The sequence below is a fragment of the Dermochelys coriacea genome, chromosome 7, assembly GCF_009764565.3.
Source record: "Dermochelys coriacea isolate rDerCor1 chromosome 7, rDerCor1.pri.v4, whole genome shotgun sequence".
NCBI lineage: Eukaryota > Metazoa > Chordata > Testudines > Dermochelyidae > Dermochelys > Dermochelys coriacea.
Window position 1 is genome coordinate 48146619 of NC_050074.1, and position 26206 is coordinate 48172824.

At 46.7% G+C, this 26206-nt stretch overlaps 1 protein-coding gene and 1 long non-coding RNA gene across 4 annotated transcripts in view; both read left to right on the plus strand.

Annotated features, from left to right (window-relative positions):
- The window catches only part of CACNA2D2 (calcium voltage-gated channel auxiliary subunit alpha2delta 2), a 630338-nt gene that overhangs the window by 396883 nt on the left and 207249 nt on the right, over nucleotides 1-26206 (plus strand). The gene's annotated exons all lie outside the window — the stretch shown is intronic.
- Nucleotides 2469-6132, plus strand: LOC122460941. The gene is made up of 3 exons (XR_006282584.1): nucleotides 2469-2624; nucleotides 3081-3329; nucleotides 4609-6132. It is a non-coding gene; the product is annotated as an uncharacterized LOC122460941 (long non-coding RNA).

Below are 26206 nucleotides of genomic sequence, written 5' to 3' on the forward strand. Positions count from 1 at the left end.
TGGGAAGTTAAATACCTTACAGATCACAAGGTGCCCAGATAGTATGGTGATGGGGTTGATCTGAGTGCATAGATAATGCTGAGGCCTGGCATGGAGAGGCACCTTGTGACATCAGCCTTGTCTGACTCTATCTCTGCTCTGTTTCGGGCCCAGCCTGAGGGATCGCTCTGGTCCAGAATAAGGCATTCCCTTTAAGTTTTCCTGTTCTTCAACAGGTATCTTCATTGCCCTTTCCGCCCGCTGCCCTCCCCCCTCCAGCTCTGAACATACCAAATGGTGTTGCAACCTGGTGCCTGGGGATGTAGCACTACTCAGGTTTGGCCCGGCCACCCCTCAGGGCAGCTTGGTCAGACCTGAGCAGTGCTATGTCCCCAGGCGCCCGCCAGGTCCTTCCCCTTGGGAGAGGAGCCACCGCTGCAGGGTGAGTGTGGGGTGGGCTCACTCTCTAAATCATCCCTCCCCATCTCCCTTCAATGGCAACTTGTTTTGGAAGGTTGGGGGGGGCCTCAGTTTCAGATTATGTCGTGGGTCCCCCCAAAAAGTTTAGCAATTAATTCCAGTCATCATCCAATCAGGGAATAAAAGTTAATTGACATAGTTAAATGCTGTGTCAATTAACTCCAGTCATCATCCAATCAGAGAACAAAAGTAATACCACATGATTTAACCAGAAGCTGCAGGGGGGATTCTCGCAAGATAATTTTTCAGATCAGTTGGCGTTGCATGAATTTAGCGGGCCGGAGAACCCTGCCTGATGTTGGGTACTGTGCTATTGCAGGGCCAGAGGGGGATCACCAGCAAACCACCAAACCCCATGGTGCTAACTCCCATCAATAACACTGGCGCGTAAAACAAGGAAGCAACAAAAAAGCCCAGATAATTTCAAGCTCTATTAGAAAAGACTCTCAGGGGGAATAGGATCACCATTTGCCAAATGGGGAAGGACAGAATAAATAAGAGAGAGTTTGTTTTTCAGCTTCTAACTGGGTCTTGCAAACAAAAGAGAGGTGAATGGAGGGAAAAGAAAAGAACCCAACATAAGTGGCTTGAAAGTCAGTGAAACCTGTTCTCTGCACCAGGCTTTTGGAGCTGTACTGTGTAGTCATGCTGTGTGATTGCTTTACAACAAGAAGGCAACATTGCATTATTTGTATTAATTGTTTGAGGGCTTCTGGCTGGACAGTGTCCCAACACTTATTGAGAGACAGCCTGTCGGCTCTTTGGGCCATGGACTTAACAGACCAGACAGATGAAGGAGGGAAAAACGAAAGGAAGATGATCTCCATTTTGTAGATGAGAATTCAAGACCCCAGTCTTGCAAAGCTTGGCACACGTGCTTTACTTTATGCACTGTGAGTAATTCTGTTTACTCCTACGGGGCTCCTCACGGTGCATAATGTTAAGCATGTGCTTTAGTCTTTGCAAGATCAAGGCCTGAGACACAAAGTGATGAAATGACATACCTGAGGTCGTCTAGGGAATCTGTGGCATAGCTGGGAATTGAAACCTGATCTCCTGAGTCGCAGTCCAGTGCTTATCCATTTATACTCTGTTAATGTTCATTGAAAATCAAAAAGAAATGTATCCCATATCCATGACCCTTTCAATGGTCAGTTTCTACAAAGGTTGGAGTCTCAAGATTTACTGGCATGAATGCTCGCGACAATCAGTTTCTAAGCATCAATGCTGAAATGTTTGCTGAAAGCAAATTTCAGGTTGTACATTGAGTTGATAATTGAATAATTATAAGTGAGCGCTGATCATTCAGAATAATGAATGATCCAGTGAAGGGGGATCAGTTACTCCCAGTGACCCTGTCTCATGGCATGAGAAGGGGATACTCAAAGAAATGGAAAGGCATCCGATTTAAAACTGATATAATAGGAAATGGAGCCCGGCTGCCACTGGACATCTTCCCTCCCCATGCCAGCCCTACCCCCAAGGGAGAGAAGGCATGGGGGGAGTATTGCAGGTGCTTGAAGCAGTAACTATCCAGTAAATTTCCAATGGGCAATGCAGCTATTATCCAGGGAAGCAGGGCACAGCTAGAGAGAGATCTGGTCTAGTCTACAGCTTGGGCAGAGCTTGCTTGTACCTTGAGCCATCACTTGTGTGTCCCCATCAGTCAGAGGCCACTGGCTGGCACTCTGTGCTTCCCTTGCCCATCTTCCTTTCATTGGTCTGTTCGAACACGCTCAGACCCACCCCCTCTGCATTTTTAATGCTCGCATGTGCAGGTTTGCCTTTGATGCCACAATCTCTCTTCCACCACAACTGGGAGCTTGAAAACCTTTTATAGGAGTGTAGCAGGGTGGTCACCCGCTCCGGCCCTGATGGGGTTAAAACAGCCCAGGGGAGGGCTGTCCCGGGGGAGCCAAAAGCTAGGCTGATGAGGAAGGCAGCCACAGCTGGGGCCACGCCCCAATCAGGCCACAGCTGGCCCTATAAAAGGCTATGAGCCAACAGTTTCTCTCTAGCTGTGGAGAGAGATGGGCCTGGCTGCCTGGAGCTGAGCAGGGTACCTAGAGTGGCCTTTCCCCCAGGGCTGGGGAAAGGCCAAAGGAGCTGGGGAGCTCCAGGCTGGAAAAACCCCAGGCTGCAGGCCTTATTAAAGGCCGGGAAAGGTACTGAGGTTGCAGAGGGGCAGCCCAGGGGTAGGCAAAGGCAGCAGGTCCAAACTCCCCTTGCTGATGATGAGTGGCCATTACACTGCAGTCTGCCCCAGAGAGTGGGGGCTAGATGATGACTGGCAGTAGCCACTGAGGCAAGGAGTGGATAGAGGGTTGGGGGTTCCCCAGGCAGGGGAGACCCAGAGACTGTGGGGGTACTGTAGAAGGCAGATCCCCAAGGGAAGGGGCACTGGGATCTGGGAGGGATACGGGGGCCTGAGGTAAGCAGGACACTGGCCTGCAGAGGGTGCTCCAGAGGCTGGAGAGTGAATTCCAAGGACGAGCAGCGGGAGGTGCTGCACCAGTGAGTCGTGTCTTACACAAGGGGTTAATTAATGTATGAGGATAAGGAGCTAATGCATTTGTACAGGTGAGGAGCATTATTCTGATCTCGCAGGCATCTCTGTCCAGGGCTCTAACACAGTGCAGACAGCTTGGCCGTCCGTAGCGATGGAGGATCTGAGAGTGCCCGAGCTAATACAGACCCCTCCTGTTTTCCCATGGGATGGAATGCAGCCAATATACCTTGTGTTTGAATGTACGATGAATTGTGCATCCAGTGCTGCCACTCCTCTTGCCTGTCAATTTGAGGCAGCACAGACCCTGCACGGAGCTTGGGGGTTTGAGGCAAAGCTTGGTAGAAGGCCCAGTGAAATGAAGGTAACAATGTACATAGGACAGTGATCAATTGGTCTCCATGTCCACTGAGAGTAGGACAAGAAAAATTCAGATTAGTTTGCAACAAGGGAGATTGAAATGAGAGAGAACTTTCTAACTATGGCCAGATCTACATTACCAACCTCACCCGCATGGAGGGTGTGCCACGTCAACAGAGCTTCTCCCATCACCATAGCTACCGCCTCTCAGAGAGATGGATTAACCACGCTGATGGAAGAAGCTCTCCCGTTGGCATGGTAGCATCTTCGCTAAAGCTACAGTGGCACAGCTGCACCAGTGCCGTAGCTCTGTACATGTAGACAATCAGGCACTGGAACAGGTTACCTGGGAGGGTTGAAGAATCCTCATCACTGGTGGATTTTAAGAACAGGTTGGACAAACACCTGTCAGGAATGGTCCAGATTGACTTGGTCTTGTGGTCCCCTCTGGCTCTACATTTCTGTGACTTTACTAATCACAAAGCTGCCGTACTCCCCTGTTATGAGCTCCCGACCGTGAGGGGTGAACAGTGCACCAGCAAGAAAAGAGGCCCATATGCTGCGTACAGAATGATGCTCGCTCCTAGCAAAAAATGCTGCAGTCTTGGCATGTGATTGACAGAGGTCTGTGCTGCGGGCTCTCGTGGATGGTGCAGCACTCTGCCGTGTATTTGGACATGCTGCGTCGTTCTGCTGGCTCTCTGGTCGGGGTGCACTAATACAGCATGGGGTGGCTACTCACCCAACAGTGCCCCTCCAGAGGGATCCAGGTGTGTGTTTCAGGGCGTGGTGGGTACAGCAATAGCCAAAGAGCTTTGTATTTTGCACAGAGCACTGATGTCTCTGCTCATTTCTGAGTTGTATCTGCAGTTCACGCTGCAAGACTGTGCGGGTACACGTGTGCATATCTATCAGTTTATTTTGCAGAGGTGCATCAGAAGGACTCTGTGTTCAAAGCCTCTTCAGAAGAGCAAACGCAAGCTCATCACTCCCCATTTCATTTTTCTTCCCCTTTAATTATGGAGCCCACTTATCGACTGAGAACAGAAAGATAGTCTCTTTAACCTTGCACTTGCCCTTGTGAAAGGTTTACCTAAAAAGTTAGAAAATAAAATCAAATGTTCTAATTTGCAGTCATCTTGCCATTTCAAACCTAGTTTTCATTACCGTGCCGAAAGTGCATTGAAGCTGTGTTTATAACCCCTTTTTAGATAACAAATCACATTTGCTTTTGGCTGGTGACTGTGTAGAATTGATATTTTTTTTTCTTTTCAGTTTAATAGGTTTGTGTGTTCAGGAATGATCTTCATCAACGGAGAGTCTTTATTGTGTTTGATATAATGTCAGCTTTCATTACGCTCTGAGGGCGCACTGAGAACTTCTGTGTTACAGCACCAACCTTGCTGTCGAACCATTCTGACTGAAAGTAGAACAAGAAAATCATTCACAAAAAAAAGTCTTCGTCCTTTGCTCTTCAAAGCAAATGGAGGCCCCCTCCTTTCTAAAAAAGAAAAGACTTGGCAATGTCATGAGCATGGCATAGCAGGATCTGAGTGACCAGGAGCTTTCTCTCTGGGTGGTTGGTGTGGCAGGATCCCTTTGGCTTCCCTGTGGGTGGTTGGCGTGGCAAGAGTCTATAGGCTTTCCCCTCAGGTTTGCATGGCAGAAGCTCACTGTCTCCCCAGGGGCAGCTGGCAAGGCAAGATGGGTTGCTGAAATCAGAATTAAAGTGAAATCACCCAAGTTTCATGTGAGCCAGTCTTGACTTGATAGAAGTGGAGCAAGATGCCATGATAAGAAAAATAGTAGGCTAGGCAAGATCAGATAAAACCTCTTCTTTCAGAGATGGAAAAAACCCTGCTGACGGGTCACTCAAATGTTTCCCCAGTGCAGTCAGGGAGGCAAAGGGAGGAAATTGCGTGTTTTGTTTTTTTTTTAAATGCCAAGGCGGATCATGACAACTGTTCCTGCCTGTCACTGGTAATGTATCTAGCCCCATGCTGCTGGAGGCAGTACAAAGGAACTCGTAGGCAGAAAGCTACAGGAAGGGCAGGCATGTTTGCAGCCACACCAGTTATGCATTAATCCAATATCTACTCCCACAGCATTGGGGTGGGTCAGGTGGCAGTTCAGACTAACTGTCAATGAGATCAGCTTCATGGAGGACTTGGGATGGATTCATCACCGCACTACGTGGGAAATAGATATCTGTAGATAGCCCAGTGACAGATAAAGAGATCAGCCTTTGCCAGTGCTTCCCACAGGTTTTCATGGTGCCTGAAATCAGAACTTCCTGTCCTTGCGCAGATACTACTGCATGAAAGCAGTTGGCTTTTAATGGGAAAAAATGTAGAGTTCCAAGAAAAATATTCATCTGTTCCATAAATGGAGCCCAGCATGCCACCCTGGATTGCCGAGAGCCTCAGAGAGCAGTATGATGTTAATATCAGGGTCAGACAGCATTCGCTTCTTGGGCCTTTGCTGGCTTGCAATCTACCTCATTTGGGAAGCCGGGGGAAACACCACTTTAGCCAGGACGCAGGTGTCGCAGGATTAGATGGAGCTGGAACAGCTACAACAAGAGAACATTGAAAATCCCATGTGCCACAGGTTTGGCAATAAGCAATGGGAAAATGGCCACTGGTGCTCCAAGATCCCCTTAAAACCTGAAACTAGCCAATGGGGGCAGAGCCTGGAGCCCATCCTTGGACGAAGCACTCACTGATGTCAGTGGGAGTTTGGGTGGGTAAGGACCTCAGGAGTTGGTCGATGGAAGAAGATGGGCCAGGTGAGTAGGTAACTTCGGGAGGTATTGCCAATTCAGAGAAGGATCGGGATATTATACAGGAGGATCTGGATGACCTTGTAAACTGGAGTAATAGTAATAGGATGAAATTTAATAGTGAGAAGTGTAAGGTTATGCATTTAGGGATTAATAACAAGAATTTTAGCTATAAGTTGGGGACACATCAATTAGAAGTAACGGAAGAGGAGAAAGACCTTGGAGTATTGGTTGATCATAGGATGACTATGAGCTGCCAATGTTATGGCTGTGAAAAAAGCTAATGCGGTTTTGGGATGCATCAGGAGAGGCATTTCCAGTAGGGATAAGGAGGTTTTAGTACCATTATACAAAGCACTGGTGAGACCTCACCTGGAATACTGTATGCAGTTCTGGTCTCCCATGTTTAAAAAGGATGAATTCAAACTGGAGCAGGTACAGGAAGGGCTACTAGGATGATTCGAGGAATGGAAAACTCGTCTTATGAAAGGAGACTTAAGGAGCTTGGCTTGTTTAGCCTAACTAAAAGAAGGTTGAAGGGAGATACGATTGCTCTCTATAAATATATCAGAGGGATAAATACAGGAGAGGGAGAGGAATTATTAACCTCAGCACCAATGTGGACACAAGAACAAATGGGTATAAACTGGCCACCAGGAAGTTTAGACTTGAAATTAGACGAAGGTTTTTAACCATCAGAGGAGTGAAGTTTTGGAATAGCCTTCCAAGGGAAGCAGTGGGGGCAAAAGATCTATCTGGCTTTAAGATTCTACTCGACAAGTTTATGGAGGAGATGGTATGATGGGATAATGGGATTTTGGTAAGTAATTGATCTTTAAATATTCAGGGTAAATAGGACTAATCCCCTGAGATGGGATATTAGATGGATGGGATCTGAGTTACCCAGGAAAGAATTTTCTGTAGTATCTGACTGGTGAATCTTGCCCATATGCTCAGGGTTTAGCTGATTGCCATATTTGGGGTCGGGAAGGAATTTTTCTCCAGGGCAGATTGGAGAGGCCCTGGAGGTTTTTCGCCTTCCTCTGTAGCTTGGGGCACGGGTTACTTGAGGGAGGCTTCACTGCTCCTTGAAGTCTTTAAACCACGATTTGAGGACTTCAATAGCTCAGACATAGGTGAGGTTTTTCGTAGGAATGGGTGGGTGAGATTCTGTGGCCTGCGCTGTGCAGGAGGTCAGACTAGATGATCAGAATGGTCCCTTCTGACCCTAGTATCTATGAATTTGGGTTGGCTGCTCTGTGGACTTGCAGAAAGAAATCCTGCCCTAAATAGGAAAGCGATTTGGGAGGAGCATTCAACAAGCTGAAGAAATAGCAGAGGTGCTAAAGCTGGCAGCCTTGGAGCAGATTGAAAAATTCAGCTCGGACATCAGCATGTGGATCTAGGGGTCAGTCCTGGAAAGCAGTTGTAAGCATCCCAATGTCTTTCAGAATGAATCTCTGCCACTTCCTCTAAACCCAGAGTCATCACTTAAATATTTAGAAGAGCTGCATTGCGGTCAAAGCTCCAGTGGCCATCACAAAGAGAAGGCCAGATTGCTTCTGGTGCTCACTGAATGAAAGGTTTAGAACCAGTGCATGCAGCTATCTCTGGCATACTGACTGCTCAGCAAGCATGAAGAAGGTCCAAAGGCAAGAAGTAAAACAACAGTGTCTTACAAACCAGAACCCATCCAAGAGTCATCCGTCCTTTAGACAAGATGTTAAACTAAAGCCCCTTCTGGTGTGTATCCTGGTGGAAATTAAAGATCACATGAAGGGAATAAACTAGCTATCCTTCCCTCAATTTAAGAGGCTTTTTTTAAAAAAAGGAGAGGGTATTTTTGGTGTTGGTGCAATAAATCCTGCAACATCCCTAGGAACATATGTTCCAGTGTTAATTATTCACTGTAATAGCACAGCATGGCAGACTCCGACCTGGAGGGACTACCTTTAGAGCTGAGAGGGTAGTTCAGTCTCTGCATCCATCCAACCTTTGGCTTATTAGCTGAGACAGCCAACCATAGAGACCACTTAAGATGGGATTATTTTGAATAGGGACACCTGTCCCGAAGGAACCAGACTGAAACCAACAGCTAATTTGCCGTAGGCCGTGAGATAAGATCTTCCAGCCACTTGACACCAGTTAGATTTTTAAATCGTTGGCTGTATAATTGAAATACTTTGTCCCATCACCAGTGCTCCCCTGTCAACTACCCCCTAATTCTAATAAAAGCTGCCAATGCTTTAAGCGATGTAGGAATTATAGTTGAGTAGGTAACAGCTGCTGTGTTTGCCTACTCTAGTATCAGTGTCCAACTCAGAGCTGTTAAAGGACACCTTGCGCACCAAAACAAAATCCTCTCCTATTTATTACTATACCCAATGTACCAGTGTACCCAATGGTTCTGGGGCATGAAGAACCACCTGAATATGTACTATCAATTATAAATGCTTATACCACCGGAAAGATTTGATCATGAACTGACCAGATGATACTTTGCAGGTATGCCTGCTCCCTTCAGCCTTCTTCTACCTGTTAACTGATATGATAGGTTAGTTATTTAGTGGGTTGCTTGTTTGTCTCATATCTTAAAGATTGCATCTAGAGAAGCAATTCCAGTTCAAAGATCATAGAGGCCAAATTTACTGTTGGCATAAGTGGTTGTAAAGTCACCTCAGTGGAGTTACATGTGCCTCTGCAAGTGGCGAATTGGGCCCTACAGGTGCAGCACAGCTTCAAAGCAATGCACATCTGTGTTTGCTGCTCCACCAAATGCATCCGATGAAGTGAGCTGTAGCTCACGAAAGCTTATGCTCTAATAAATTTGTTAGTCTCTAAGGTGCCACAAGTACTCCTTTTCTGTTTGCGAATACAGACTAACACGGCTGCTACTCTGAAACCTGCTGCTCCTCTGTGCATCAGAGTCCAGCATACCTTAGGGGATGGAGAGGGGACAGAGCTACCAGCTTTGGACCAAACTCTGGACTCATTTATACCAGCAGTAGTCCCTCGGAGTCATTAGAGTGGCTCCCAGTTGTCTTCAAGGTAAACGACAACAGAACTTGGTCCTTTGTGAGCCAATTAAATCTTCAAAGAGATTTCATGTGCCCACGGGCCCTCCGTGCTGACTGACTGAATAAAACCGACAGCTGGGGAATATGACATATCCCCAGATCAATGCAACTCAGCAGGAATTACCGGGAACATCTAGATGAGTTGCTAAAATATCTCTAGGGCATATGATTAGCAGAAGGGCCCTCACAGGCAGAGGGGCCAAGATCCCAGGGAAGCCTGTCGACGCATAGGAAAGGATTAGCTAATTGGAGTGAACTTCTGGAGGAACAGAAACAGCGATTGGTACCTCCAAACCCCACTTTGGATGTCAGTAACTAATGTGAGGGCTCCAAGCTACATGAGCCATGTTTCACCTCTGCACCCCAAAACAAAGCAACATTGCTAAAATTACTGGCTACAGGCTTCCTAGACTAAATAGATTCATAGATACTAAGGTCAGAAGGGACCACTCTGATCATCTAGTCCGACCTCCTGCACAGCGCAGGCCACAGAATGTCACCCACCACTCCTATGAAAAACCTCACCCATGTCTGAGCTATTGAAGTCCTCAAATCATGGTTCAAAACATCAAGGAGCAGAGAAGCCTCCCTCCAGTCAACCATGCCCCATGCTACAGAGGAAGGCAAAAAAACCTCCAGGGCCTCTCCAATCTGCCCTGGAGGAAAAATTCCTCCCGACCCCAAATATGGCAATCAGCCAAACCCTGAGCACATGGGCAAGATTCACCAGCCAGATACCCAGGAAAGAATTTTCTATAGTAAATCAGATCCCATCCATCTAATATCCCATCTCAGGGGATTTGGCCTGTTTACCCTGAATATTTAAAGATCAATTACTTACCAAAATCCCATTATCCCATCATACCATCTCCTCCATAAACTTGTCGAGTAGAATCTTAAAGCCAGATAGATCTTTTGCCCCCACTGCTTCCCTTGGAAGGCTATTCCAAAACTTCACTCCTCTGATGGTTAAAAACCTTCGTCTGATTTCAAGTCTAAACTTCCTGGTGGCCAGTTTATACCCATTTGTTCTTGTGTCCACATTGGTGCTGAGCTTAAATAATTCCTCTCCCTTTCCTAAATTTATCCCTCTGATATATTTATAGAGAGCAATCATATCTCCCCTCAACCTTCTTTTAGTTAGGCTAAACAAGCCAAGCTCCTTAAGTCTCCTTTCATAAGACAAGTTTTCCATTCCTCGGATCATCCGAGTAGCCCTTCTCTGTACCTGCTCCAGTTTGAATTCATCCTTTTTAAACATGGGAGACCAGAACTGCACACAGTATTCTAGGTGAGGTCTCACCAGTGCCTTGTATAACGGTACTAAAACCTCCTTATCCCTACTGGAAATGCCTCTCCTGATGCATCCCAAAACCGCATTAGCTTTTTTCACAGCCATATCACATTGGCAGCTCATAGTCATCCTATGATCAACCAATACTCCAAGGTCCTTCTCCTCTTCCGTTACTTCTAATTGATGCGTCCCCAACTTATAACTAAAATTCTTGTTATTAATCCCTAAATGCATAACCTTACACTTCTCACTATTAAATTTCATCCTATTACTATTACTCCAGTTTACAAGGTCATCCAGATCCTCCTGTATAATATCCCGATCCTTCTCCGAATTGGCAATACCTCCCAGCTTTGTATCATCTGCAAACTTTATTAGCACACTCCCACTTTTTGTGCCAAGGTCAGTAACAAAAAGATTAAATAAGATTGGTCCCAAAACCGATCCCTGAGGAACTCCACTGGTAACCTCCCTCCAACCTGACAGTTCACCTTTCAGTAGGACCCGTTGCAGTCTCCCCTTTAACCAATTCCTTATCCACCTTCTGATGTTCATATTGATCCCCATCTTCTCCAATTTAACTAATAATTCCCCATGTGGCACGGTATCGAATGCCTTACTGAAATCTAGGTAAATTAGATCCACTGCATTTCCTTTATCTAAAAAATCTGTTACTTTTTCAAAAAAGGAGATTAAGTTGGTTTGGCACGATCTACCTTTTGTAAAACCATGTTGTATTTTGTCCCATTTACCATTGACTTCAATGTCCTTAACTAATTTCTCCTTCAAAATTTTTTCCAGGACCTTGCATACTACAGATGTCAAACTAACTGGCCTGTAGTTACCTGGATCACTTTTTTTTCCTTTCTTAAAAATAGGAACTATATTAGCAATTCTCCAATCATTCGGTACCATTCCTGAGTTTACAGATTCATTAAAAATTCTTGCTAATGGGCTTGCAATTTCAGGTGCCAATTCCTTTAATATTCTTGGATGAAGATTATCTGGGCCCCCCGATTTAGTCCCATTAAGCTGTTTCAGTTTCGCTTCTACCTCTGATATGGTAATATCTACCTCTATATCCTCCTTCCCATTTGTCATGCTACCATTATCCCCAAGATCCTCTTTAGCCTTATTAAAGACTGAGGCAAAGTATTTGTTTAGATATTGGGCCATGCCTAGATTATCTTTAACCTCCACTCCATCCTCAGTGTTAAGCGGCCCCACTTCTTCCTTCTTAGTTTTCTTCTTATTTATATGGCTATAGAACCTTTTACTATTGGTTTTAATTCCCTTTGCAAGGTCCAACTCTACTCGACTTTTAGCCTCTCTGACTTTATCCCTACATCTTCTGACCTCAATTAGGTAGCTTTCCTTGCTGATCCCTCCCATCTTCCACTCCCTGTATGCTTTCTGCTTCTTCATAATCACCTCTCTAAGATGCTTGCTCATCCAGCTTGGTCTACAACTCCTTCCTATGAATTTTTTCCCCTTTCTTGGGATACAGGCTTCCGATAGCTTCTGCAGTTTTGATTTAAAGTAATCCCAGGCCTCAACTGCCTTTAGATCCATAAGTTCTTCAGTCCAATCCACTTCCCTAACTAATTGCCTTAATTTTTGAAAGTCAGCCCTTTTGAAATCAAAAACCCTAGTTGCAGATTTATTTTTGTTAATCCTTCCATTTAGTTTGAACTGAATTAGCTCATGATCACTTGAGCCAAGATTGTCCCCTACAACCATTTCTTCTATGAGGTCCTCGCTACTCACCAAAATTAAATCTAAAATGGCATCCCCTCTAGTCGGTTCAGCAACTACTTGTTGAAGGAATCCATCAGCTATCGCATCTAGGAAAATCTGAGCCCTATTATTATTACTAGCATTGGTCCTCCAGTCTATATCTGGGAAGTTAAAGTCTCCCATGATCACGCAGTTTCCATTAGTATTTACTTTATTAAAGACATCAAAAAGGGCTCTATCCATAACCAAATTAGATCCCGGAGGTCTATAGCACACCCCAAGCACTATCGTAGGAGAGGCTTTACTAGTTTTCTTCCCCAATGTAATTTTTGCCCAGACAGACTCTGTCTTATCCATTGCATCGCTTCTTATTTCTTTACATTCTAACTCATCGTTGATATACAATGCTACTCCACCCCCTTTACCTTTGTTTCTGTCTTTCCTAAACAGCACATACCCTTCAATACCTGTAGTCCAGTCATGACTACTATTCCACCATGTTTCTGTTATCCCTATAATATCTGGTTTCACTTCCTGCACCAGTAGCTCTAGTTCCTCCATTTTGTTACCTAGACTCCTCGCATTGGTGTATAAACATCTTAATTTTTGCTGTTTGGCCTCGCTCACATTTTGTACCCTATTAGGCACAGTCATTCTACAGCCATTATAACCTATTAGACTAGTATCCACACCGCCCTCGCTCCTTATATACATTCTCCTACCCATGGCTGTATCCTTTCTTACTTCATCTTCTTCCCTCTCAATGCTAAAATCTGGCGTGGAGATTTTCCGGACATCTCCCATCCATCTCCCCCCAATTCCTAGTTTAAAGCTCTCTTTATCAGTTGTGCCAGCCTCGATCCTAGAAGTCTATTTCCTTCCCTACTCAGATGAAGTCCATCCCGAGAGAACTGACCTCTGTCCGTGAATGCCTCCCAGTGGCCATACATCCCAAAGCCCTCCTTATAGCACCACTGCCTAAGCCATCTGTTGACAGTCATAATCTTGTCACACCTTTATTGCCCTTCTCTAGGAACAGGAAGGATCCCACTAAAGATCACCTGAGCCTCAATTTCCTTAAGCGTCTTCCCCAGCCTAGCATAGTCTCCCTTGATACTTTCCAGCGAGAATCTGGCTGTATCATTTGTTCCCACATGAAGGATAATTAGGGGATTCTTTCCCGCTCCCTTGAGGATCCTTTTCAACCTCAGGTCTACATCCCTTATCTTAGCACCCGGAAGACAGCACACCCTTCTATTCTCAGGATCAGCTCTAGTTACAGGCCTGTCTATTCTTCTCAATAAAGAGTCCCCGATCACATAGACCTGCCTTTTCCTGGTGACAGTGCTATTCTCCAGTCTCTCCCCTGTTCCCTCTGGCTGCAAGTTCTTTCCATTCCTATTTTCCCTTACAATTCTCTTCAACCCATCCTGTATCCTCCTGGGGCTCATATTTGGTGTAGTCTCCCTTGACTCTTCCCCTTTTTCTATACAGGGACTGATTCTGATCTCGCATAGGGTGATGTAGATCAGCACTAATTCCCCTGCAGTCAATAGAGCAGTGCCAGTGTGAGATCAGAACTAGTCCCACCTACAGCATCCCAATAACTTCTTGTCCCTGTGCTGTGTTTCTGTGACACAACTGCTGTCGTTACCCTGTGCGGTCTGTAGGAAGCGATCATGCTCTCCAAGCGCTAAATCCTAAAGTCCTTACTCATTTCTTTACTTAGAGGGAGTCTTCCTGAGGCAGGACAGAATAGAATATAGCCCCAACAGCCTACTCCTGCTTCTGATGAATTCAGTGGGAGTTTTGCCATAGACTAATACGGGAGCAGGATTGGGCCCAAAGTTGTGCTAGGTTCTACTAAGTGAGCCCATAGAGATGACTAGCTCAGCCTCACAGTCCTGCCATGAGTGCAGGACACAGGACTAGATGACCTCTCAAGGTCCCTTCCAGTCCTACGATTCTATGGCCATTGTGCTGTCCCTTAGTAGGAAGAAGAGGAAGATGTGATTCAAAAGCCACTCAGGGTGTGTAAGCCATATTCCAATATCAGTCATCCACAATGCCCTGCTGTATGCCATGGATTCATATGGTCCTGTCTGTGTGAGCTATTCGAAGGACAGATAAATGGAGGCTAAACCTTAACCCTTTGTCTTACATGAGCCACGTTTGCGGTACATGCTGTGTGATCTTTCATATGTGCCTCTCTAAACCGTGGCCAAAGGGGATTTTAGTAAACATGTGTTAATGCTTTCCACTGGTGAATCGTGAGGCTAAGGGCTGGTGTGAGTGATGGTACCCACCAGAAATCCCTGCAGATTGCCTTGTAAGCTGTGTTCAGAGATGGTCGGCTGGGTTTCTGGTGCTCACACACCAGCTGTTCCATCCTTCCAAAGAGGCATTTTCCTGGTGTTGGAAAGCTGTGCATATGAACCACACTGCAGCTGCGCATGTGACTCGCTTGCCTGCCATCTCTTTGGGCTGTTTAGCTCAGAGTCATCATCCAGGCTCCCTCCACCCACTATGCTGCAGGACCACAGCAATGATATCACTGCACTGACCTTTTCAGTGTTATTTTTAGTTGCTGTAACTGATGTAGAGGGGAAATGAACTATTCTGAGGTACCGAAAGAGTAAGAATAAAAGTGAACTTTAAACTGTATTGTAAGCAAGGGAGTTACCATGAGGGTGGTAACAAGAACAGAACCTGTCCCAGATGTTTTCCCATAACATCTAGGGAGCTGATCTCCTCTTGGTGATGAATTCTTAATATGATGGTGGCCGATACTAACCAGGCATCATTCCAATTACTTTCTTTGACTTTGGCTTCTTAGGCTTCAAAATTCCCCTCCAGTTCATCAGACAGGGACTCTCCTCCACCTGGCGCATACTGGAGGGTGGTCCTCGCCTGAGTAGCAGGAAGTGGGTCAAGATGCAGCTCCTGGGAAGGTCACAGATTTGTTTGTAATTAGTTGGCTATTAACTCAATGTTTTAATGTCTCGGCTGTGCAGATCAGCATAGGTTCGAAATTGAAATGTAGAAACAAGATCACCTTGACCTTAGTGCCTGGGAGGCTACATGTAAAAAGACACACAGATAGCAAGGGGTGGAGCTTGCTCTAGATACATGTGTGCTTGACCTACTATTACTTACAGTTGGTAGAATCTAGTTTTCTGATGGTTTGGGTTTCTAGAAGGTGGAATGGGTAGAAAATGCATATTTCTCAGGCAGGAACCCATCCAGGAGACAGTCTGGAAACACCAGAGTTCCATCTGCTAGGCGGCTGCTATATGAGTATTCCAAGCTGATGTCCATCTGCACAGGCTCATATTTACTCTTTCTAAATCCTGAGCATGAGACCGTTCACCGGAGAACAAACTGAGATCCACCGGAACTCCCCCTATGTAACAGTAGATGTCTCTGGCAAGACTCCATCTACCTGTAGATGGATGTGGCCAACCAGAATTTGTTTATAGGCATGTTCTAGGCAAGAACCAAGCTTATGGGCTTTCAGTGCATTAGTCCACTGATTCTAAGAATTAGACAATGTGTCATGATCAAGAAACGCAGTCAGATTAATTCTCCTCCTTTCTCAATTGCATCACGCTGTCTTTGTCGAAGTAATGTAATTCCAAACTCCTGCTTTGAGATTCTCTTGAGCTGGTGCTTCAAGGTGTGTCGTGCTTTGAGATCTTCAGATGAAGAACAGAATATTACTGATTTTAATGCACTCAATGACACAAAAGATTCACAGATCACAGACAGAAGATTATAGCCAAGTGCCAACTGATGTCTGAACTCAGATAGCAAATTGACCCAAGTACATTAGTTTCAGCCCATTTTTCATTTGTGATTATGGACATTTTTCTGGGCATTTAAAGGCTTTTTCCACTCTAAGTTTCTTAACTTTTGGGGAGGGATTCATGGAGATGAGCTGGTGAGGGTGAGATGGCACCTGTAGAAATGCAGTGGAACAGGTCATCGCAAGGATTTTTCATACAGTTCTCCAGATGTTGTATAAACTGCCATGTTGAGTTAAAGAAATACTCAAAGCCCAGATTCTGACATCCTTCCTCATGCTGAGTATTGCCTAACTCTATGAGAAGCTCCATTGGCTGTGTCTTGGTATCTGGCCCAGATTTCTGTTCACACTCAGGACTCTCCAGAACCTGTGACACGTTGTCTAGAAAGGGTGTGTGGCAGGTGGGCTTGTTGGGACAGTAATATGCTGTAAACTGGTGCCCCCCTGGCATTTCCAGACAAGCTGAGCTCCACTTACTGAATCAGCCAAAATCCCCTTCTGCAACACCCCGGATCCCTTATCTTTGTAATGCTGAGGGCACAGGGTCTTGTCTACCCCCTGCATTGACTCCTGCGCAGGGGATGCATTGGGAGATTTCGTAACCAAGCAACAGATATTTAACTGATTAAAAACTGGCCCAAAAGAGTTGGCACTTGGCTATGAGTTTCTGTCAGTGATCTATGAACCCTTTGCATTCTCGAGTGCACTAAAAAATTATTTGCTTTTCATCTCAGGATCTCTAATCACCTGACACACATTGAAGCAGCCTCTCCAGTTTACGTACCTGATTCAGTCCCCAGTGTCTGGCCAACACATAAGTGGGGGTTTCTCTGGAATTTGAACTGCCATAGGCTTCCGATGCTCTGGACAAGGTTCCTTTGAGCAGAGGAAGTATATAACCCACAGAGGAAGGGTGGTGTTATAGAGCTTTAGCTCAAGCTGTAACAACTCCCTGTTTTAGTTCTAGAGGTCCCTGGTTCAATCCCCAGTGTGTTGGCCAAGATGGCAGCCATCACACCAGCCCTGAAGAGAAGCCTAAAGAAGAAATTGAGAAGGAAAAAGAGAAGAATGGCAAGATTGGTTGGGGAGTTTTGGCATATGTATGACCAAAAAACCCCAATTTCACCCATGCTTTGTTGCCTTCTAAGCCAGCGTCACTCTCCATGTTCGGCTGTCAGGCTGAAACATCAAAGGTGCCTGAACTAGAAGATGGTTTCTTTATGGCTCACATAGATTAAAATGAGGCCATGGCTGTCAGGAGCACCTGGTTGGATGAGTTCCGAGGGCCACGCAAATCAGAATGCATGTTTTTTGGAGGTACCAGAAAGTTGTGAGTTGGCAGTGCTTCTGCGTCCCTGGCCTGTGATGCATTGGCATCTGGCAGTCAGTTCCCCTACCATCGCATGGGACCAGTTCTCCAGTCCTTCCTGGGATAAAACTCCCACTGAATTTGGTCAGTGTTTAGCCTGAGTAAGTGTAACCCATGCCTGCTTGGTGTCATGCTCTGTGTCCCTCTAGTGGCACCTAGACCATCTAGTGATTGCTGAGTCTGCTACAGTTTAGATAAGAGCTATGTGTGGCTTTTAATTCATGCAGTAAAGGCTCATGCTTTAAGCTTCAGAGGTCTCAGGTTCCATCCTACCCGTCAATGACCAGGGTCTGTAGGCCTTACATAAGGAATATGGGACTAAGACCATGGTCGCTCCGTTGAGTTTTACAAGCAAATACCAGGGAATGACATGGTATTTACCAGCTTCTGCAGATTACCATGTAATTGCACTTAGATCCCAAAGCAATTTCCATGTAACCTGCACAGAGGGTTTAGATGACTGAGGTCTACAAGCTGTCAGGAACAGTATCCCCAATAATGTCACGGCAAACCTGGTGGCTGAACTTTGTTACTTTGTCCTCACCCATAATTATTTCACATTTGGGGACAATGTACACCTTCAAATCAGCGGAACTGCTATGGGTACCCGCATGGCCCCACAGTATGCCAACATTTCTATGGCTGACTTAGAACAACGCGTCCTCAGTTCTCATCCCATAATGCCCCTACTCTACTTGCACTATATTGATGACATCTTCATCATCTGGACCCATGGAAAAGAAGCCCTTGAGGAATTCCACCATGATTTCAACACTTTCCATCCCACCATCAACCTCAGCCTGGACCAGTCCACACAAGAGATCCACTTCCTGGACACTAGAGTGCTAATAAGCAATGGTCACATAAACACCACCCTATACCGGAAACCTACTGACCACGATACTTACCTACATGCCTCCAGCTTTCATCCAGACCACACCACACTATCCATTGTTTACAGCCAAGCTCTACGATACAACCGCATTTGCTCCAACTCCTCAGACAGAGACAAACACCTACAAGATCTCTATCAAGCATTCTTACAACTACAATACCCACCTGCTGAAGTGAAGAAACAGATTGACAGAACCAGAAGAGTACCCAGAAGTTACCTACTACAGGACAGGCCCAACAAAGAAAATAACAGAACGCCACTAGTCATCACCTTCAGCCCCCAACTAAAATCTCTCCAGCGCATCATCAAGGATCTACAACCTGCTCTGAAGGACGACCCATCACTCTCACAGATCTTGGGAGACAGGCCAGTCCTTGCTTACAGTCAGCCCCCCAATCTGAAGCAAATACTCACCAGCAACCACACACCACACAACAGAACCACCAACCCAGGAACCTATCCTTGCAACAAAGGCCGTTGCCAACTCTGTCCACATATCTATTCAGAGGGACACCATCATAGGGCCTAATCACATCAGCCACACTATCAGAGGCTCGTTCACCTGCGCATCTACCAATGTGATATATGCCTTCATGTGCCAGCAATGCCCCTCTGCCATGTACACTGGCCAAACCAGACAGTCTCTACATAAAAGAATAAATGGACACAAATCAGACATCAAGAATTTTAACATTCAAAAACCAGTCGGAGAACACTTTAGTCTCTCTGGTCACTCGATTACAGACCTAAGAGTGGCAATTCTTCAACAAAAAACCTTCAAAAACAGACTCCAATGAGAGACTGCTGAATTGGAATTAATTTGCAAACTGGACACCATTACATTAGGCTTGAATAAAGACTGGGAGTGGATGTGTCATTACACGAAGTAAAACTATTTCCCCATATTTATTTTCCCCCACTACTGTTCCTCACATGTTCTTGTCAACTGCTGGAAATGGCCCACCTTGATTATCACTACCAAAGGTTTTTTTTCCTCTTCTGCTGGTAATAGCTCACCTTACCTGATCACTCTTGTTACAGTGTGTATGGTAACACCCGTTATTTCTTGTTCTTTGTGTATATAAAATCTCCCCACTGTATTTTCCACTGAATGCATCCGATGAAGTGAGCTGTAGCTCACAAAAACTTATGCTCAAATAAAATTGTTATTCTCTAAGGTGCCACAAGTACTCCTTTTCTTTTTGAGGTAACCCTGTGTGTATCCTGTAATGATATGGTGCTTACAATGCCATTACCCAGATGCCGTTTGGCAATTAGAGTATAATTAAATGGTCAGCAGTTAACGTAGTATTGAGGAATAGTTACCTGATGTCAGTCCCCCACAGTTTAAAACAATGATATACTTAATCAATTCCCTGCCAATCAACAATGTCTCATTTAATCGATTCCTTGCCATTGCCGGGGCCTCAGGCATCGGTGCACTTCGAGATCTTGTATTCTCTGCTTGTAGCAGACAGTAATTGAGTCTGTGGGCTGAGTATGTTGGTCTCGTTTCAGTTGTTGGATTTAGTGTGCGGGTGCTGGACATGAGATCCGACTAGGTGACCTGGTGGTTTCTTCTGGCCTTCATCTCTGTGACTCACTTTTCTTGCCACTACATTTTCTTTCTCGGTGAAGGGAATAACGTGTGCTGGAAACAAGGCTTGAAAGTCCTCCATATCTTCCACCCACCCCTTAGCTTTCCTGGAGTCCTATTCAGAAAGACCCTGCAGACACCAGAGCAGTTCACACAGAAGATGCACTTGAATTAACATGAGGAGGAAGAAGAGGATTAGAGAGGAAGCTGGATTGAACAAGGGCTACAGGCCTCCTGACTTTTCTCTCTCAACATCCTTCTTTAAATGTTTGCCTTAGGGACACTATTCCTCCTTTCTTACAAAGTACAGTGTCCTTCTGTCAGTGCCAGGCAGTGTTGGGTCTCCTTGGCAGTGACCACTTGCCATATTGGAAGGCTTGCGTAGTAGTAGTGCTAAGGCTCTGGTTTCAGTGGGGGCTCCTGAGCTGAAATGTGTACTTCCAGAACTGCATGTCAAGACTCGGAAGTATCCACATCTGTTAAGAGCTTGGGTGTGGGATAGGGGTTTTCTTCACTTCCAGAGTGTGTGTGTGTCAGATTTGAGGGTGGCCACTCTTAGAAAACATGTTTCTGATCCAGGATGTCCATGTTCAGATGTGGGGGTGTCCAGGGGCACTCGCGGGTATGCACTCTGGGACATCAGGATATCCACTTCCAATGAGGCCTCAAGTATCCATTCCCAGTGTGTGAATGTCTGATTCAGGATTGCTGGTGACATATCCTTTTCCAAGGAGGCACCAATTCAGGAGCATGCATATCTGCTGCAGAGGTCATGTCTAGAGAATGAGAAAGTGAAGGAAGCCATCACTGGAATCAATAAAAAGAAGGGCCCAAGCCAGCTCCGTGTGCATGCACATTGCAAGATGAGAGGCATCAAATTAGTCATACCTGCGTGTTAGATGAAGAGCCATTGGAGATGAGGATACATAGGGTTGGGGATTGTAATGTGGAAGAGGAGCTCGGATGGTTAGTCAGTCAGTCTGTGTGAACCCTGAAATCCCAAGAATTGCAAAGCGCTGTGCAGGATAATAAAACTAAAACCAGCAGTGAGAGGTCGGAAAGGAAACCAGGCTGGAGAAATTAGGTTTCAGCTTGGATGGAAAGTGTGAGATCTCTCCAGAGACATGCCCCAGTGGGAGGAGAGAGTATACATCCAAAGTTCACTGCATCTTTAAGAAGCATCTCCAATAAAGTAGCTTTGCTATGCTTTACTGTCTGGTCCAATCCACGCAAGTGAAAAGTGGCTGATATAAAAATAGGAGCAATTGTTACCTGAGCCCTTTTTAAGATATGGAATGAGATCTGGGACTGGGAAGCAGATCAGGGTTGGAAGAACATAGCCTACTGGTCAGAAGACCCAGACGGTAGCAAAGACCCTGATGCAAGCACGTCGGATGAGTGGTAGCCCATAGACAGTCCGAGTGTGAAGACCACAATAAAATCTATCCTGGTAGAGACTAAGGACCAAGTTCTGAGTCTGTTGATGTCAATGGGATCTTTACAGTTGAGTGCAGTTGGACCAGGATTTAGCCCAAATGGAATGTTGCTGCTGACATCCCGTTAAGGGGGGAATCTAGGGATGTTTCTCATCTTTAGAATCGTTCTACTCCTATGTTGCTAGATGTCTTGTTCCTGCCAGGGTCACAGCATGAGGAACTGATGATGATATAGTGGCTTGATGTCACTTTAGAAGTGATATTATCCCATTGCAAGATCTATGGCATCTTTTAATCGGAGTATTAGCTGCATTGTGCTGGCTAGACGTCTTAGGCACTCTGCCAGTGTAAATCCTCCTATCTGTCATTTCTATCAGATCTGGTATTCTTCACTTCCTGCCCACTGCAAAGATCTGCTGTTGGACCTTCCAGGCTGAATTAATTAATCCCGTTGGGCACCCGGATGCCATGGTGGTGAGCTCCCAGATGCATGCATGAAGCATTACTGTGTGCTGTTGAACAGCTGCTGAGCTTCACCTGCATTTCAGCGGTGGGTCCTGTGGCCTGTGTAGGGCTCTCTTGGACATGCTCTGCAAATCTAAGTTTTAATGAAGATGATTCCATAAATAGCATAGCCCACAAGCCTACCTCCCCATGTAAATGCTTTGTGTTATGGAAGCCAGTCAATCCCATCAGGCTGAGTTAGGCAGACCATGCCTCCCGCTCTCCTCCTGACACTGTATTTCTCAGCAAACTGGTCACCTCCTGAGTTCCTGAAGAGAGGGGGACACACAGTCTCGTCCCACCCACCCCCTCGAGGCAGCGTGGACTACAAGGCCTGAACCCTCCATCAGTCCTGTGGGTGGCAGCTGCTGCTTCTGAGACATGCTGGCACAGCGTCTGGTTGGCTGACAGCCGCTGCTGGGCCCACAGCCTGGCTTCAGTTTTCACAGCTTAAACATCTCAGTCAGCTCATGAGTGACTCCAGCAATCAGATGGTTTGTGTAATGTGTATTTAACCCAAAGCCTCCCCAGCGGGGAGCGGTACACCCACCTGAGCAGATGGATGCTAATTGGAAAGCAGGCCAGGTTTGCTTAGGAGCAGGTGAGAGAGGTGTGTGAGCAGGATTGAAAACCTGAGTGGGGAAGAGAATCTGAAAGCCAAGCAAATACAGGATTGTGAGGAGGGGCAAAGGAAGGAGCAGCTACAGGCACTGGCCAGACAGCAGAGAGCAAGGCAGTGTTGTCCTCAGCCATCTAATTAGGATTGCTAAACCTGAGCCATTATGGCCTAAGTAGTTACATCAGTTCAGAGGCTACTGAGCTAATGCCTTCTGGCAAGGGTGTTTGACTGCAGACCCTCAGCCAGCCTGGGCAGAGAGAGTGGCCCTGGCAGGAATCTCGCTGCATCAATGCTCTTGCTGCTGTCTCCCAGGGCAGTGCATGTAAATGAGGCAATGCATTCAGAAAGGGTCATAATGCAAATGGGAAAGAGGAGAGAGCGCGTGTGACAGGGAGAGGGGGGCTCAGAATTACACATGGGAACCAGGTGGAGCTGAGACAGTCAACCAGAGCAGAAGGCCATAAAGGGTGCTTGGATACCACGTGCTTCAGAGCAGGTCTCTTGGTAGCTCAAGCTGAGCTGGCCCAGGGCTGGTCAGTGCAGGAATGGGGAACCTCGCAGCTGATGCAGGTTATTGAGCGCACAACACTTTTCCCTCTGAGCCAGTGACAGCACAGTGTCCTGCTGCTGGCCTTCCTGAGGGGCAGGAGACAATCCAGTCCAGTAGGTAGATCACCAGGCTGGGAATCCGAGGAGTTGGTTGCTGTTCCCAGCTCTCCCGTTGTCCTGCCGGATGCCCTTAGCAAGTCCCTTCCTCTCTCCAGTGGGGTCTACCCTAATTCTGTTGGGCAAATTCTCCCCCTCTTGCTCTAGTTCTGGGGCATTATTACCAGTAGCATCAACTACCACTGCTTTACCTAGCATGTCATCTAGCCCTGCCGCTATGCAATATGGTGCTAAAAAACCCCATGGCCTGTCTACATTATCGCTCCTACTGTTTTTAGCACCCCTGGAGCAGGGCAGATCCTGGGAGAGAATCTGAGAAAGACTTTGCTATGACCAGCCCTCGTTCTCTCCCTCTGAGTAATGGATGTCATAATGCTCAGTCACCTTTGAGATTGATGGAAGGGAAGAGCTGCAGAGGAACCGTGGTTTGTTACCATTCCCTAGGTCAATGATTCTTGAAGCAGTCTGGGGGAAACTTGCATAGGGTTAGTGCTTCATTAGGGATGGGGCAGACACCTGCAATCAGTGAGTTGTCTCCTAACTTGCAGCAGTAGTCATCCAATCTGAGATACAGACAACGTGGTTTGGAAGGGGAGCATGCAGGCTACGTTACAGCGCTGGTGCTGTGTATTGGCAGCAGGGTCTGGAATCAGGCCATACTATGGTGGATGAAGGGGCAGAGCAGGTTCTGCAGCCAGGGCTGCCCAGTTGCATGATTCTCGCAGGACAATCATGCTCCTGGCAGGTCAGTTGCACCTGCCCACGGCTAAGCTTGGGACAGGAAAATCAGTTGCAACTTTTGGACAGTAGTGGTCCCTGTGGAGCTTAGCTTCTGGCAGTCTGGCTGTATGGCTGCCTTTCTGCTTGCTGCCCCTGCTGGATCCACCTGTGGATGGCACAGCAGCTGCGGCAGAGGTAGGAGCATGTGCAGGGGCAGTGGCTGCCTCAGTGGTACAGCCGGCAGGGAGGGGGGTGGGGGGGTCTTGGTATTATATTTAGCTTAAGAAAGAGAAGGTGAATGGGTGACTTTGTCACAATCTAAGAGTACCTGCGTGGGGCACAGATATTTGCTAATAGGCTCTTCCGTCTGGCTGAGAAAAGTCTAACATGAGCCAATGGCTGGAAGTTGCAACGAGACCAATTCTGACTGAAAATAAGGCGTGAATTTTTGACAGTGAGGGTAATTAGCTGCTGGAACAATTTACCATTGTTTTCCTAAAAACTCTGCTCTAGGAATTATTGTGGGGCAGGTCTCTGGCCTGTGCTAACCAGGAGGGCAGGCTAGATGATCACAGTGGTCCCTTATGACCTCAGAATCTGGGAATTTGTAATAACTCTCTGCCCCCTACAGAGATCCCCATGGTCCTGCCTCCCAACCAGTCTGCCTACCCCCTTCCTCCCACTCCCAGACCAATTCCCTGATACCCTCTAGAGCAACCCCCTGCAAACCCTAGAAACTCCCTAACCTCCAGCTAGATCCCAGACCCCCTACCTCCCAGAGAGATCCCCACCAGAATTCTTCTCCCCAGCCAGTCACTAGTCCCCCTCAGAGACTGCCCTTCCTTCAGAGACCCCACCACAGATCCTGCCCCCAAGAGAGATCCCAGTCAAACCCCTTCTCCCCAGCCAGGCACTAGTCCTTGAGAGACCCACTGAGTCCTCCCATAATACCCCCAGAGATACCCCAGCTTCCAAAAGAGATCACCAGCTGGACTGCAGCCCTCCAGAGACCCCTATACCAGCTACCAATCCCCATCCTACCACTCCCAGACATCTTGGCACCCCCAATCTCCCACAGTACCAGTTATTCCCACCTACCTAACCCAGTCTCAGACACACACCGGTACCCTTAACTGCCCACCCACCTCCCCATCCTGCCAGTCTCAGTGCTGCTGTGCTTTGTGCACCGTCTCCCGTCCCCACCACTGCTCAGGAAGGGGTGTTTTGACCATAAACTGAAGTGTGTGGGTAGGTGTGAATTATTTTCAGATATGCAGATGAATTAATTTAATACTTTGCATAAAATGTCACCCATGGAGCTGTACTAAACTTGGCAACTTGTGTGACTTGGTCTGATCCTTCTCCCCTTCATATCCTTCAGGGCTCTGAGCTGGGCTGGTGATCTCTCTGGGTGCTGATGATTTAGCCAGGGACAAGGGTGCTAATTGTTGTATCTTCCATAAACGCAGTGTATTGCCTTTTCCCCTAAAAAAAAATCCCATGTGCATATAAGCATAACAAGGGGACAGTGATTTTTCCTGGTTAGCCTGCGTGCCCTGAATGGGCTGCAGGAGAAGTGAAGGAAGAGACACTCCCTCCGGTGCCACAGCCTCCCCCAACTCCACTTGGGCACAAGGGGCACGCTCCCTTGTGTTCGAGTGTCAAAGGCAGCCCACCGTTGTTGGAGAGATTACATGGAGGGAGTGTCAGGACCTCTGGTAACCGGCAGTGAATGGCTGGTGATATATAACAGAGGGGAGCTCAGCCTTGCATTTCTCCCACCTCATTACCCTGCTGGAGACAGCAGAGCATGCTCACCTGCTGTCCCTGGCAGAGATGACCACACACGGCTGGGCCACAGACTCACACCCACCCCCAGCAGTGGCAGCCCGAGTGCCATTGCCGTGGGACAGCAGAAGCTCACACGCTTTTGCCTTGCTGTTCAGCACCACTCAACCAGACTTGCATTAGCTTTACAAGCTGGACGGGTACTGCCAGCATGGAGAGAAAAGAGACAGAGTCCTCAGGTCGCTGCCAGAGACAGGGATGAGCCACACAGCGCACGCTGTGTGTGTAGTATGATTCCCAGTGACCGCCTGGCATCATTGTTTGTCCCTTCCCAATCCAGGGCCAGGTTGTGCCATAGCCCCATGCCAAACCTCTTCTTTCTTCCAGGGCTAGGGGCTTTGTTTCCTCATCACGGTTGGATTAAATGTCTTCAGGGATTCCTGATCAATTGAGGAAGTCTCTGACTCATATTCTGGGTGTTGGAGTAGAAAGCCATGCTGTGTCCTCTCTCCCGTCAATCTCACAATCTCTCTCTGGCTTTGTCTCCCCCCATTTCCACCCTGAGCATTTGGGAAGAATCTGCCTTACTTTT